Here is a 16,135-nt window from a genome sequence, read left to right as displayed (position 1 = left end):
GTAGCAATAAAGATGCTTTTGCACGAGTTGAACTTTATCCGGGCGGCGCCAGCGTAAAATTTTACTTTATCCTCATTTACCCTTAAAGTTTACACAGACATCGCGAAGTCGGTAGCTTAAAACAGGGCGACATAGTGATTTTACGATAAGAGCGCAGGCGAACTTTGTCGCCTGGCGAACGCACTCAAGGATGCACTCCCCAAGGTATGCGAAAGGTACAGTGGCTGCGCACATAGAACCGGCTGCATTACGACGAGCTGTCCTTCATCGACTTCCTCCGCCGCATTTCGTAGCTTATTTGGCGGAAAACGAGTGATGGAAAGCGTTTTTCAGGAGCCTTTTACATTACGCCTTGTTTATCATCGTCAAAGTAAAACGCTTATTTTTTTTTTAATGACGCAGATAGTGGTTTTACATTTAATAAACTTATTTCGGTTATATAGACTGCGGTATTTAAATATCATTTTGCTTAGAGTTCTTGAAGCTTAAATTCATTACATTGTCTTTCAGATGTAATTAGGTACGATAAGATAAAAAGGCTAAACGTTTAATGAATTGAAAAATTCGGAGGTAGTGTGAGTAAATGCAATCGTTTTAGTAAAACGTGACACTTCAGCAGATTTAAAATTTCGCAAAAATGTCAAGTTTTCAGTAGATGCGAAATAAAATGCGAAATGTCAACACGCAAATTTATGGTGGCGGCATATGCGAGCATTTCCTTATAAATATGCAATATTAAAATAAATATTTAATATTTAGTCGTAGCATCGAAAGAAGCGGTTCAAAGGTACTGAGAAATATATTAGCGGATTCTCTTGACTCGGAAAAACTGGGGTAAAACGCTACTGTATTGTAAAAAGTAGAAATATCCTACGCTATGATTTTCTAAATGAACAATTTTATTTGTTGCAATCCAGGCAATCTGATGTTTTACTTGAATTCTCTTTTGTTCGAATTCTTGGAATCCTTTTGAAACAAACTTATGTAATATTTTCCAACACAAAACGACTTGAAAAAGAACTAGCAGTTTTATTTTAATAGAATACTTTGTGCATGTTTGTTTATTAACAGAGAATTAAAAAAACGATGAAAGTTCAATAATGTTATGAAAGTACTTACATATAGGTATATGTAATTAATGTATTTAATAGGTTTTTTTTAAAAATGGTTTTTCCGTTTTTCTGCATGAGAATCTTTTATATTTTTTTTAAATTGACGATATTATTTTACGAAATAAAGAAAGAAGAGGTCTGTTGCAATTAAAATAATATCTTTGTTTAATGCATTAAATATGACTTACGTCCTATCACTTTTTAGCGTGTTGAAAGAAGTGCCAATCGAAAGCCTCCATAGCTCAGGGGTTAGAGCACTGGTCTTGTAAACCAGGGGTCGAGAGTTCAAATCTCTCTGGGGGCAAGATTTTTTTTATCAATATTTTTGCATAATTAACACCAATAAGCTTTTTACAACAACATTAATTTTTATATCACGTGCATACGGTAGTGCATATACAGAAATATATGTTAATTTTATTGTATTTATATATTGTATTTTTATATATTTACAATATATTCACATATATACGTATAAATATAATTCTACAGTATATGGAATACTTTAATCACGTATTCATTAAAAAAAACATAAGAAAAAACTATGCAAATACGTATCCGGAAATATTTACTCAAAAAGGTACCTAATATGATGATAAAACGTTAATGACTATGCATTTGATATCAGTATCACGATATGATGACTCATTCGATTATTCGCCTTATACATGTATAAAAGGAAAGAAGTCATGTTAGTCAGAACTTGTAGATGTGTGATTACTATTAATGATATATATATCTCTCATATAATCTTTTCATACCAGATTTATTAATGTACTGATTAGCGTCGAAAATATAATACTTTAATAAAATTTCCATTGTCAGGCTTCTAAAAAAAGTGTTTAAGAAACGTCCCTTCTTTCAATATTTGAATTGCCAATAATGTAAGATTCAAAATTCTTTAACATAGCTATAGAATCTATTTTTAACGGGATTAATATTTCCGCGGAGCTTAATTAAAACGGAGGTCCGTTTCTAATCCGTTAGTCAGTTCATAGAAGCGGGTTTCTGTATCGACTTAAGGAATTGCCACGCGGTGTCGACGTCAACGTTTATTAAGAAACTTTGCCCCCGTACCCTTCCACAGGATCGTTTGCGTCGTAGTGTTTTAGTATACATAATATACAGAGTGTATCAGAGGTTGCTGCGCCCCTTGTTCAGTTACAAATTCCTCTATGCAACTCCTTTGATAAATTTGGAGTTTATTATTCTTTAGTGAAAATATTATAATGGAACTTCTGATTTTGCACAGTTAGTTAACAACAGAAACTAATAAGCTAGTTAAATTTGAGAAAGAGACTGAGTTGCAAATAGATGGTGGAACGTTACTTTTTAAATTTCAATTAATTTTAATTAATTTTAATTTCAAGCTTTAATAGAATCTTAATGGAGCCTTAAATACAACGATGTTTCATGTTTAGCGTTAGAAAGTTGCGATTAATCAAACGTTCTTCCTAAGCACCTGCGAAACTGCGAGTTCGCCGATATGTTTATAATTTAGAGGAAATGCGCGAGTTTTGGTACATCCTGTAGACGTAACGAGAATTATTGTTGACTGGCCCTGCGGAGTATATGGGATATTAAACTTCCCGGAACTTTCTCAATTTAGCATTGAGCCATTGTGGCTACCGAGCTCCTTGAGTGCCTTCCGGTCAAGACTCAATAAACGGTAATACAACGTGATATTGTTTCGGATCCTGAAATTTACGTGAGATAGTCGCGGCAAGTTTGCGCGAAAGCGTTTCACGCGTGAACGTTTTCGTTCGTCGGCGAAAAACCCTCTCTACGTTCGAGAGAACGTAGATTTAATCTTCTTAAAACCATATATTACTCGCACTTTTTTTTTAACATAATCACTCACGTAAGGTATATTTTACACTTCAACATTATATCGCAATTTTCATTGTTATCTCTTTGATGATTTACAATTAAATAAAGGTTGATTATATTCTATATATGTATTTTCTACATAAAGGTAAGTGCAAAAGTTTTTTTCTAATCGTGAAACAATTTTTTTGTGCAGCTTTCGATCGATGAAAAAGTTTTACATCCATTTCTACGTATGCAGATTAACTTTAATCTCAGTTTAACTTACTTATAGGCTGCATTCCCGATATTCACTGTCAGTATATACTAAAATTCTATATTTTTCTATATTTTGCGTCACGTATACTATAAATTTTCAGTACTGATAGTTACTGACAGTAAATATCGGAATGCAGTCTTTATCTTTTTCTAGTTCTAAAAATTAAAAAAAAAGATACAAAGTATCTAAGTTAAACCGAGATTAAAGCTAATCTACATGCGTAGAAATAAACATTATACTTTATAAATTTAGTAGATTCCTAAGGCTGGGGTGTATTTTACACCTCACGCGAGGGTCAATAATCGCTTTTTATATCACAGAATAAGATATCGTTCGTAAAATCACGCAAGGTTACATTTTGTAATTGATTGTAGAATTATAACAACGATCTGACGGCAATAATACGAACAAATTCAAAATTTCGTTTCTCGGGCAACCCGGGAACTTTTACGTACGGCGGAGGTAACCGCAAATAAACTAAAGGCGAAATAAACTGCGCGCCGTACTGCCGTACTGCCGCGCGGGCGTACGGTGCGGTTCTCGGTCTCCGTGATATATTCCCGAAATGCGCCCGGACTGGCGTATGCGCATCCGGCCAATTATTTTTCCATTTCTCGCGGATAGCGTTAGCCATCCTCTCGCGCGCCATTGCGCTTTCGTCCGAGATATCATTCAAGAAATGGGAAAGCCATAATGGCCTCCGAAACGCCGTCTCGGAAAAATTTCAACGGGCGTGCACGTAGAGCTCTCGCAATAGCTATCGCGCGCCGCCACGCCGCCGTATGGAACTCGCACTCGGCGAGGGAACGAAATTGAAAAGCCCATAAGCCTGCCAAGTGTGTACCGGGTGAGCCGATGCGATACCGGATATCCGCCGCGCGCCGCGTATCGACGGCAGAATTTATTCGCCGTAAGACGAAACGGAAACACCCCTGCGATGAGCTACATCCTGCTTCTTTTTGCGAGGAAATATCCGATAAAATTCGGGAATTCTTCTTTTCTAAACATGTATTTTGCTCTCAAAGTTCTTCATGAATTTTGAAGAGCATATCTTTTCGTATCGTTAGATCCCATAATTTTATGTACATATATATATTTTTTAAGAATTTACGCTGTTCGAGCAAATGAAAAAACTCAAAACAAATGCGTGAATATACATTTTTAAATGTAGAAATATTCCCGAACAATATTGAATCGGGAAATCGTTAGAATCGGGAAATTACATGAATCTTTTTCTCATACACCACACGTTGAAATAAATTATCTTGTTTTACACGCAGCTATTCGTGTTCGATCGAATAGATTGGTAAAATGTACCGAAGTCTCCGTCTATGATTCTCTTTCGGTATAATAAATGGTAGTATAATTTACATGGTAGTATAATCTACACGTGGTAGTATAATCTATATGTGTTCTACGTTTTCTATACGAAAACGGACTTCGTGACAGATGATTAAGATTTATAGCTATCTATTAATGTTCACACGGACCGAAAAGAGGAAGTGCACAAGCCGAATACGAGCGTGGCATGCGAAAAAGTTATTTATTTCGACGTATATATACATCAAGAAAATAAATCACGTTATGTTTCTGACATCGTAAACCGATACTACTGCAGTGATGAATCAGAGACCTTAAGTACTAAATATAGCTCAAATTTTTCAGAAAGTCACTTTTTATTGATCTAAAAACATGGGAGGAGGAGAACGCTGTTGTGCTAAAATAATGCAAACTTGTTGTATGAAGAAACAAGTTTAATACGAGCGGTGCAACAAAATATCGAGCTTAAACTCGAGAATATTTTGTCTGGTTTGCGGAAAAAAGTTTCAAACATTTAAGATAATAAGACATGTTTCGCGTTTTGTTAACATTTAATTAGCGCAAAGCAAGCAGTTCGTTGGTGTTCCACTTTAATTTCAAATACGAAGTTGCAGAATATCTTAACGCAGAATGTAAATAAGCAGTCACAGAATGCAAATCGAGGATAAAGAGAAGAAGCGGTAGACAAAGGTAACCGTAGTAACAGTTCCCGATCCTTTTCTCTGCCCCAGAGTAGATTGAATAATCTGAATAAACCGCACGATACCTCTGAATGCCGTCGGATTTGTCGCGCACGAAAATATTAATATTTTAACTCTTTAAATGAAATACTTGAAATTATATTGCATTTTTGCTGTACAATTACATTTACAATTATAATTACGCAATTACACTTTCTGAATGAAAGGTACGAAATAATATGATTTAATTTTATAACAAAATGTCAAATCAATGAGGAGCAATTGACAAAGAGAAAGAAAGAGAGAGAAGTTAATAAAATTTTTACAATTAACTTTAACTTTAATTATATAATTTAAAAAATTATAAAAGATAAATAAAAAAAAAAATATATATATACATACCTATATATCTTCTTCACAATCATAAATTTGCTTTTAAAGTAAATCTTCAAAATTCATGTTTTGATCCCAATTTAAAGTATGTTTTTTATAATAATTCTATACACGTGTTGCCTTTTATGACACTTTAATCTTAGACTTTGTTAATTGCTGGTTGCTACATTCTTACAATCTTGATATCGGCCTTGTCTCTTCAATTTCCTTATCACATCTTAGATCAAAGATAACTTCAATTGCCCTATTTAATGTCGCGTGGAAAATTTAGACTTCGCTGTCCATCTCATGCTTCTATTCTTTTTTTAATTACTTAATTTTATTGCTAAAGATTTGGTTGAAGACGATATACATATATGAGGCCTGATTTGTGTGAGCAAAAGAGAGAAAATACTTAACTTTTTATATTAAAAGAGTTTTGTTAACTCTTTTCTCTTTCTTTCCATCTTATTTAAAGAATCGATTCTAAACTCATACAAGAATTTATAATGGAAAAGATGTTTTCTATTTGCATAGCTTTGCATTTTGCAAGACAGGCTCGCGTTACTAAATCCCGCGGCCTGGATCTCGAAACATAAAACTTCGGCAAATTTCCGCGAATCAATGAAAACGGCCGAGTTTTTCTATGCCGCATTCAGTTTTCCCGGATTTGCCAATCGGAAACGTGGATCAACAGAGGATCCAAAATCCTCTGGATCGGGATCGAGAGTCCGCGCGTGCGGAACGATTTTCATCCCGAGCGGTGCATTAGGACCGAACGAGGGACGTTTGTTGATTTTCCTCGTTGAAAACGACGATTTGTCTGCAAACATTTGGTTTCCCGAGGCACGGCCCTACATATCCGACTGCCCACATTTTTCCTCTTTCGTCGACGTCGTTCTACTCTCGCCACTACATTTCTTAAAAACGGTTGTCAAATAATTCTACCGATATATAGGTACATATATGCGCGTGTATGCGTGCGTACAATAATTAAATATAAGAAAAATGAACAGAAAAATTGGGCTTTTGTTAAGCAACTTTTTCAGATAACATGGTAAAACGTAGACATGTAATAGTAATTCAATGTGCGTTTACTCGATTTTATTTCTGAAATTGCAATTTGAACTATTCAGCAAGTGGGTAATGGGTTAATAATAAATAATTCAGAATATCTTGGCGGACGTATGTGCACATGGCAAATGGAAATTTTTAACAAAAATTGAATACGTTTTCTACGTTTTCTACGTTTTCTCTAATAATGAGAATTATAATTATAATTAAACAGATCGTATTTTTCTTTTACATTTTTAGTGAAATATACGGATTTTTTAATAACATTGTTAAAGTTATATTATATTAAATATAATATATCATTTATGTAACGTATCTTATAAAAATTCAAAATAATAGTAAAATTCAGATAAAAATAATTTAACTTTTCGTTGCAAGAGATAAAAGAAGCGATTGTTACTAAAAAAAATATGCCGCAACGTTTTTATCATTTCAAATAACATTCAGCTTAAAGAAAAGAAGATAAGGAATTATATTTTATTGTAAAAAATTTTACTTTTAGGTTTTCCGGTAATTTGCGGGAAATTTCTCTTATTTTTAGATTACACCTCTAGGGACACCCTGTATTGTCGAAGAATACGAATACCGAATTGGGGGACAAAGTTCTATTCTATAGGTTACTTCGACACGAAGTAACGTAATGTGGTTGCGCGAGGATGCGTTTGCCTTCTTGGCCCAGTTTGCCGGGGAATATAAAGGTTCTTGCGCAACGTTGTTACTGATACACAGGCAGGAAATTGCTGTGAGTTTTGATATATGCGATATCGTTTGTAACCGAGAAATAAACGTCGAACGGTATCTCGTTTCTGCGCACAGTTAACTCGTCGCGACATAGTTTAATGACCGAGGCCGGGCGTACCTCATTTCCGCGCTTCAATTTGTCGGATTCGAGAACGTAACACGCGAGAACTAGACGTTATTGTATTCGAATTTATACATTGTTGAACTTGAAGACGAAGTAAGCCTGCCTTCATTAATTTGGAAAACAGGATCTTCTCTCATTTATGGAACGATTGGAAAAGAATGTTAACGTGTGAAATGTTCCGAATACCTTTTAATGTTTTTAGAATGCTAAATATTTTAATTAATAATTATTGAAAGAGATTGATTATCACGATATCGTACAAAATGAACGAGGAGAAGGAAAGTATTATTCATTTTATTTGTTTTTATTTTGACCGTATATACAGCTTTTGTTATATACGCATATTATCAGATTTTCAATTTTCCAATATTTATCAGATAAAGAATAATGGTAGAATAATGGCTTTGTCATTAAATATGATTCGATGGTACTTTAAAAAAGATTACATTAGTATGGAATGATGATTTATTGTATTTATCATCTATGCTAAATGTAAATTTTTCCCTCACAATGATCTTCAAATACCCGGATGATTTGGACCATTGCTCATTTTATACAGCCCGTATGATCAACTAGCGTTTCCACAATTTGTGATTTATTCATGCCCTATATAATTTTACGCCATATATTTTTGTAAAATTTTACGAATTAAAATTTTTCTGTACAGCATACGTAATATTCATTATTCTTCTCGCATGGTATTTTGAAGGTTGTAATTACATAAGAAATAAGCGGATCTATTTTGCTTTGCTTCGTACATTTAGTAGTTCCAAGGAAAAAAAAAACTGTCATCAGTTAGGATCCGAACAAAAACTCAGGCAGTTTGACAGGGAGTTCGTGAAACTCGCGAAATAGAACTCAGCTCACGACTTTCCCGTGAAATTTTGTCAATAAGGCAAACGTTCCTCCAAGGGTTAAGTAACTCGCGGAATTAACGTCGAGACGGCATTACAAGGGCGCGAGAAAAGCGCGACAGGGAAAGGGGGGCTTGAAAAAGTTTTGTCCCCAGAGAGATTTGCGGTCTGCGATTTCCGGTTTACAACACCAGTGCTTTAACCCCTGAGCTATGGATTCGTTTGCTTTTTTTTTCTTTTATAGGATTGCGCTTCCATAGGGTGCCCCACGGACCAAGTGTTTATCGAGGAAATTGTAGAGTAAAATTTCTTCGTTGAGATTTAGAAATGTCTTACTCGAGCTACTTTTCAAAAATGTACAAATATTAAATTTCTAGCTGTTCTTTTAATATTTGATTCCAAATGCACTTTTAGTTCGAAAATTGTTATCGATCCTAATTTTGATTAATTGCAAGTATCATTGAGAAGTTATTATTACTGTTAATTGATAAAGATGCCGGAAACCACAGTATCGGCAATAATAGAGAAGACATTGTTTATAACAATTGCTTGCTGCGCGTTGTTCGTAGCTGAAATTTTCTCGATGATGAAAAAACGCGCCTTTACACCGTACCCAATTTATTTCTAACCCTCTCGATTAAATGGCGCGTAAAACTCACGAAGGCATCTCTTGAAGAACTACCGGCCTCAATGGGCCATTGTGAAGTACCCGGCCCTCGCTTTTAGAAATAAGCACGCCGGGACGCCGAGTTATCCTTTTTTTTTTGTTCCAGGGATAGAATAACAACTACGCGGTGGATACCGGTTAACTTTTATCTTCCAACGTAGAGTTACACAGTGAGTTTCCTCCTTAGCTTTTTTTCGCGGTTCTTTCTCTCTCGGTCTTTTTGCATCCGCTTTTTGTAATCCAATACTCGCACGTTGACGCTACCGTCTTTTCAAAACTTTTGTACGGAAGCACGGAAGCTTCGTAATAGCCACGGTGATTGCATCGCAGTATCGATCCGCATTATTTTAACAATGCACGATGATTTTTTGAGCTTATTTTTTTTCGTTTTGTAATCTTGCTTCGATAACGATCGATCTTTTCTTATAGCGTAGATTGCCGTAGACGATCCACAGAATTCGCTGGAGCTTTTTAGAAATCCTCCGTATATTTTAGACTTTTTTTGCTCCCTTTGCCGAATTGCTACCAAAGAATGAGAAGGGTAGCAGCGCACGAAACGCCTCGTGGTTCCGTCGCCCATGTTGGGCAGGCGGTGCCAGCCTTAAAAGTTAATTGCAACGGCGGTCAGGCAAAGCAGCGGCAGATGTCCCGGATGTGAAATTTTCCTTGCCGAGGTCGGTCGGAGAGGGCGCGGAACTTGTGCAGTTTCAGCAGGACTGATGGGAGTTGGGTGAAGTCCTAATGCCCGCCGGACTCTGTCCCGCGGCGACGCGAGGCTGAAGAAGGAAAAGGCTAACGGCGGTATCCCGAAAGGGCGAGCCGATAATCGTTTCGAAAGTGGGTTCGTAAATAACGACACGAACGAGGCTCCCTTCTCGGAGCTCGGGGAAAAACGCAAGCTTGTACAATTAAGATATTGATACACTTTAAAGTCATTCGATTTTGTCATTCGAGATAATGAAGATAATCTTGTCATTTAGGAATTCAATTAAAATAATTTACGCGAGATAACTACGGAAGATATCAAATAATAAAATTCTTTCACGGTATATGAGGTCTGTCCAAAAAGATTCCGAACAATTTGTCTTTATAATTTTTGGCAGTTTACTTATTTATACATCCTTCTCCGATTGCCGTTTCCACTTTCCGAAACTGTCCTAGTATGCGTTTTTCAGGATCGCGCGTAAGTCCATCTACGAATTTTCCTTGATGTCTCCAAGTGTCGAATCCTTTCGACGTAAATTTCGTTTTGGAAAAAAAAAATTGACTTGAACTGTAGAAAGACAATTCATGGTTCCTTCACCACGACCCGCGCTCGAGCACGCGCATTGCTGCTGATTCGTCATTTCCGTACCAAAACAAAGATGATTGTACTTCCTCAGCCTCCTTACTCTCACGATCTGGGCCCTCGCGGACTTTCTTCTTTTTCCAAAACTGAATATTCGACACAATTGAAGACATCAAGAAAAATTTGCAGACGGACTTACGCGCGATTCTGAAAAACGCGTACTAGAACTGCTTCCAGAAGTGAAAACGGCGCGGCGTTGTGAGTGGATGTTATGAACAGAGGAACATTTTTCGAAGGAGACAAGACTGAATAAGTTGTAAGTAAACCCCTAAAAATTATAAAAACAAAGTTCGGAACCTTTTTGGACAGACTTCGTAAACATGCGTTAATTTTTTTACTCGTGTCAAATAAGTTATTACGATGCTATATGCAAAATAGAGAAAAATATTTTCTATCTTAGCAAACGCCACGTAAGAGACTACTCACTTTTGATTCAATAACGTTTGATATTTGTGGAAAATTCATGGAATCTAAATATTTAAATTCTTTCCGCACACGGGAATTTATATGTGAAAAAATTTTGTCCTACTTTCTTATACCATCAATTTCACAGCGTCGAAAGAAACGAGTACTAATCACAAAATTTTGATTAGACTCACATGAGAGATAAAAGTATGATTTTGAAGAGATAAGAGTCAAGAAATGCGCAGAAAACTCTTCGAAAAAGATCGCTTCCTTTGGCCTTTACGTATGTATCTTCTTAAATTGTTACTCGAAGTAGATTTGGGTGCAAATGCGTGCGAGAGTATATCCTTCAGATATACAATGCTGCCTTTCTGCGACATCCCTCGATCCGTAAATTTCGTTGCTTACGTAAATACCGAGCGCCACGTATCCTTTACTTTGTGCTTAACTTCGTGAACCAGTTCGCCCTGTAATCCCTCGGGAGCGTATAGAGGCGGCGCAGGACAGGTCGAGTTTACTACGGCGAAGGAAATTCCCGCGGCAGCTCGCACGTAGAATACCGAACGATAATTAGGTATCGATTTCCCACGTGCCACGAGGGTGTCGGCGATAATCGACGTCGTCTGTTTTAGCTGTTGTCGTGTGTATATGTATATCGAGCGCGCTCGTAAGTATTTTTCCAGGTATTCGTGAATTCCTAATGATCCAGTTGATTCCATTGATAGTGCGGAGTATTTCGACGAGACGGAGAACGCGCCGCGCCGCTCGGCGCGCATCTTATACACGTATGACAAATTGCGGGTTCTCCCCAGAAATAACCATTCAAAGTGAAGATTTTAGAACGCCAAGAATGCGATCTTTTGCGTAATGGAAGATTCACAATTTTTGCAAGCGTTCTTAAAGCGAGAAATATATTCGGCGACCTAGTTAGCCGACAATTTATATTACAAATTTTAGTTTTACGATAAGCTCTTCATAGATTTCTCTGTTACGAAAAACTCGATTATTGAAAAATTGGCGAAAAATTGATAGAGGTTTTGATACTCGATTGAGATTATCGGATAAGAATCTGTTCTTCAAGTACGAAAATTAAATTTACATCGCTCAGGTAATGAATAATAGAGAGAGGTAAATTATTTAAGCGCAATTCTAAAGAAACTTAACTAGTAGTTAATGTATAACTTTCCATAAAAATAGCATTTCATTTTGTGGGAGTAAAATAAAATTTTCTCAACACGGTTTTCAACTTTTCTGTGTGTTGCGGCATATTGTTCCTTTAAATTTCTTTCATATCTTCTTCTCAAGCGGATTTTCAAGCAAAAGTTTTTTATGCTAAGAATCTGAATCCAAGATGTTAATACCCGAGTAACAAGTAGTTTTTGAAATAAGTGATGCGTTTTGAGAAATGCTACTCGAATGCAACACTATGCTGTATTATCGGTACATTTTTTATTAATTCTGCACAATAGAACTGTACGAAATATTGATTTTTAAAGTATGTAAAATCGGTTTAAGTAATTGCTATGTCGAAATAACTGATTCTGAAATTTATACCGTTATTGATATTAAAGAAAGTAAGTTTTGATTTACGTGTATGCGATTTAAAAAGGATTATCGAGAATTTGGCATGTAACTTGTGATTTAAATCAATCTTAAAATAAAAATTAATTAACATTAATTAACATAAATATTACAATTTTTATTTAAAACTATTTATTAGCAGCATGTTCACATTTATAACTTTATATCTTCCATATCCATATTCGCATGATTCTATGACATTTTGATTTATTTGGATAAACAATTTTCTTTTGTACACAACTAGCAGACATATATTCGTGCGTGACTTTTAAAACATTGCGAATATTAAAGTTATACCAATACGTATAAATTCAATATGTCAAGTTATCTCCTGATTTCATCTAAAAATATCATTAAAATAGAAATGCTAACACTTTTTTCTGATCGTATGTCAGAAAAAGATGGACTTGGCTTCTTTTCTGCCTTTTCACAAAGAATAGATCACACCTTAAAAATAATCCTGTCCATAGGACATTTCGGAATTTCTGAGCGTCGCTTAATATTTCCCGTTTTGGGATAGACGGCGTATACCCCAAAACAGAAAATGGATTACACATAGTGACGTCAACTTGGCGGTATGAAATGCTCTGTATCTGGCATCTGGAGGGTACTGTATGAACAGGACAGGCGTTCTAGATCAGACTTCGCGGTGCACGAGGAAGAAGCCATCCGTTAAAGTTTATATTCCACACTTTCGACGCTTCCTACGGCACCGGAACTGCGGTGTTCTCGACGATATACGTACGGTCGCCATAAGTCACGTACCGTACGAGCACCGAAGTATTTTCTATCCCCGCGTATTTCAGAATTCGCCCGCCCCTTTTTTCCGGGTGAAGTAGATAGAGATGAAGCGATCGAATAGGAAACGTTGACATTTTACAAAATTTTGCCGCAAAACATCTCGTCATAATTTGAAAACTTTTTCCCTGCACGAGGGAACTAAAACTGTAAAATATTTGTGTCATAATTTTGAAACTTCGAACGGTTGATTAATTATGCAGAATAATATAAGTGAAGAAGCATAATGATCGAACGAAAAATATTTTAATGAAATAATTCCACTTTTAATGATTAACAAAAATTATAATGAATTGGATGAGAGACGCTTTTTTAATGAAATATTTATTTAATGTATGAAAATATTTTTATTACGATTCCGAATTTATATTTCGTCTATAGTTCATTCAATTATTCAAGATCTAGATTATTTATTAATTGTTCAAGTTGCACGATAATACAAAAGGCAAATGTATTAGTTATAATAATTATATCTCCTATTACTATTAATTACTTATCAATAGTAACTACATACTTATAATTAATAAATATTAATAAGTTAATGCAAATATTAAATAATTAAAAACAGATAATCTTAAACAAAACTTTGTGTTTTTATATCGCATCAGATATCATTAATTTTTTAAATGAAAAAAATATATATGTATTAACATTTGTTGATTTTTCATCAAAAACGGAATCTAACTTTTCCGAGCATTCTAAAGAACTCACGGAAGATAATGAAACGTAAACCTCTACTTCCTCGTCCAATCAAACAAACGAGCTACGATCATACAATATTTGGTTATGCATTGCCCGAAAGTCACAGATATAATTGAGAGAGTATGGAAGCGATTTAATTAAAATTGTTCTCTTATATATATATACCGCAGAAAACGGAAGAATCGTGCGATCGTGGTTTCTTTTGCCATAACGTGGAAAAGTGCTGAACAAGGGGGATAGATAACTGAATGCAGAAGGCAATTAGTGTCTGTTCGATCTCTTTGTGCGTCTGACAGTATCCGCTGTTCTACAATGAGCAGATAATTCAAGTATTGACAAAGAAATCTTCCCGATACTGAGCGGAGCGTTTTCGCATAGACAGAGAGAAGCGAAATTTCTTTATTATGATCAATTCTAAAAAGTCATGCAGAAATAAAATTTCTTATAAGTGCTTAGAAATTATTTATATAAGGTATTCGAAAATCGTTGCAGAAAAATTTGCAGGTATTTTCTTTGATTGAAAAAATTCGAAAGAATTTATTGCAAGTATATAATTTCATAATTGTGCACATAAAAAATCGTTATATTTAAATTATACTGTAGAATCTGCGAAACTACTTTGCAACATGCATTCTGCAGATCGACGCGACCCTTGTAGGATTCAGCATGCTTGTTTCTGTAAGCACAATGTAAGCAACGAGTGCGCGCTAATGAAGAGAAGGATGATATAATTGTGCATTCGGTCGTGTGGCGAGTGCATAAATCTCGGCACGGTACGAGCAGTCCGAAAGAGGAGTATCGTGAGAGGGAGAAAGGTCGGGAAGAGCGAGAGGACAGGATAGTTGCCGTAAACCTCTTATCTGGAGCAAGGATACTGAAGAGCAGACTCCAAATTATCCCGGCATACAATATATATATATATGTATACATGTGTGTGTGTGTGTGTGTGTGTGTGTGTGTGTGTGTATGCGTGTGTGTATATATATTCCTCATGCGCAAGGGTGTCTCTTATTCTCTCCCCATCTTTCTCAGGAATATTTCTATAGTCGTTTGATATGATCATCGCGAACATCGTCTCACTGTACGTGTCACTTTCACCTAATTTCGATGTGATTGCGAGATGCGAGGATACTGACTTCGCCATTTCTTGATCTTCGTTCGACATTTACATACAGAGATCCGTTTTCTTCACGGATGAATACAAGTAAACGATGTAGGAAGAATAATGATAATCCGCAATAAATATCTAATATTGAAAGAAGATTTCAATTCGTCATTTCGATGACGTTCAAGATATAAGATAGATTTTTACAGTTAGTAAAAGATAATTCATTAATATTAATTTATCAAGATATTAATCATAGTAAAATGAATATATTTTCTTTTCTTAATAAAATAAAATTTATATTTTTATTGTATACGATTTATTACTCAAGTTACAACTTCATATCCTTCAAGTATGTGCAAAGAGCTTTGTATTCTCCGTAATTTTTTGTATCTATGCATTGAGCAATTTAATGCAGATTTTGCTTTAGCAACGATAATGACATGTCAATTGATTTCACAGATCCCTAATTTCACAGATCCTTGCGTCCACGTCTATCACGTTACTTAATAAATTCCTGCTTTATTATTCATGAATATACAGTTCCCTGTGGGCCCGTTTTAATGCTGCGCGCACAACGCAAATTTCCCTCATAAATAATATGCCTCGCATTTATCGCGGTGACAAAATTTTGCGGCGGAAATACTGATTTTTATACCTTTTATATAGGTACGCCACGCGGGTACGGCATAGTTAAGAGGAATATTTCCTATAACTCTGCGGAGTTAAAAGGAATATTTCTATTCTCAGGGTGCTATTCGTTTCGCACATGAGTTATATATCGTTTCGCGTTTCTCTCCACCACCGTTTCTCCCCAGACCTTTCGCTTCATCCGTTTTTGTCCCTTATACCGGGTGTCTCGAAAGCAACCGCGCTTTCTCTTCGTTATATAGGGGCTAAACGAATCTCTAAGAATAATCGCGTTTTTAAAATCTCGTACGTCTTTATTATCTTTTAAACGGGATATCATTGAGATTAACGGCGCGTTAATTCTACGGGAACAAGATTATATTGAGTGCGCGAAATATTGCGATCGATCAGATTTAATTCTTTCGCTTTCCCAAGAATTACCAGCCATTTTCTCAAACGCGATCTCCTTAAATTGTTTCCGCGGTAATTCTCGGTTGAAACGAAGTGCGGTTGCGATGAGGAGCGCTATACGTGTA

General features: G+C 35.7%; 1 non-coding gene across 1 annotated transcript; it reads left to right on the top strand.

Annotated features, from left to right (window-relative positions):
• The first annotated feature begins 1,343 nt into the window (after positions 1-1,343).
• On the top strand, positions 1,344-1,416 carry Trnat-ugu (transfer RNA threonine (anticodon UGU)). The gene has a single exon. It is a non-coding gene; the product is annotated as a tRNA-Thr (tRNA).
• Positions 1,417-16,135: the final 14,719 nt, after the last annotated feature.

The sequence above is a fragment of the Temnothorax nylanderi genome, unplaced genomic scaffold (assembly GCF_030848795.1).
Source record: "Temnothorax nylanderi isolate EJ_2023f unplaced genomic scaffold, tnyl_v1.0 TNYL_tig0027_pilon, whole genome shotgun sequence".
Taxonomy (NCBI): Eukaryota; Metazoa; Arthropoda; class Insecta; order Hymenoptera; family Formicidae; genus Temnothorax; species Temnothorax nylanderi.
This window is presented reverse-complemented; position numbering and strand designations above follow the sequence as displayed.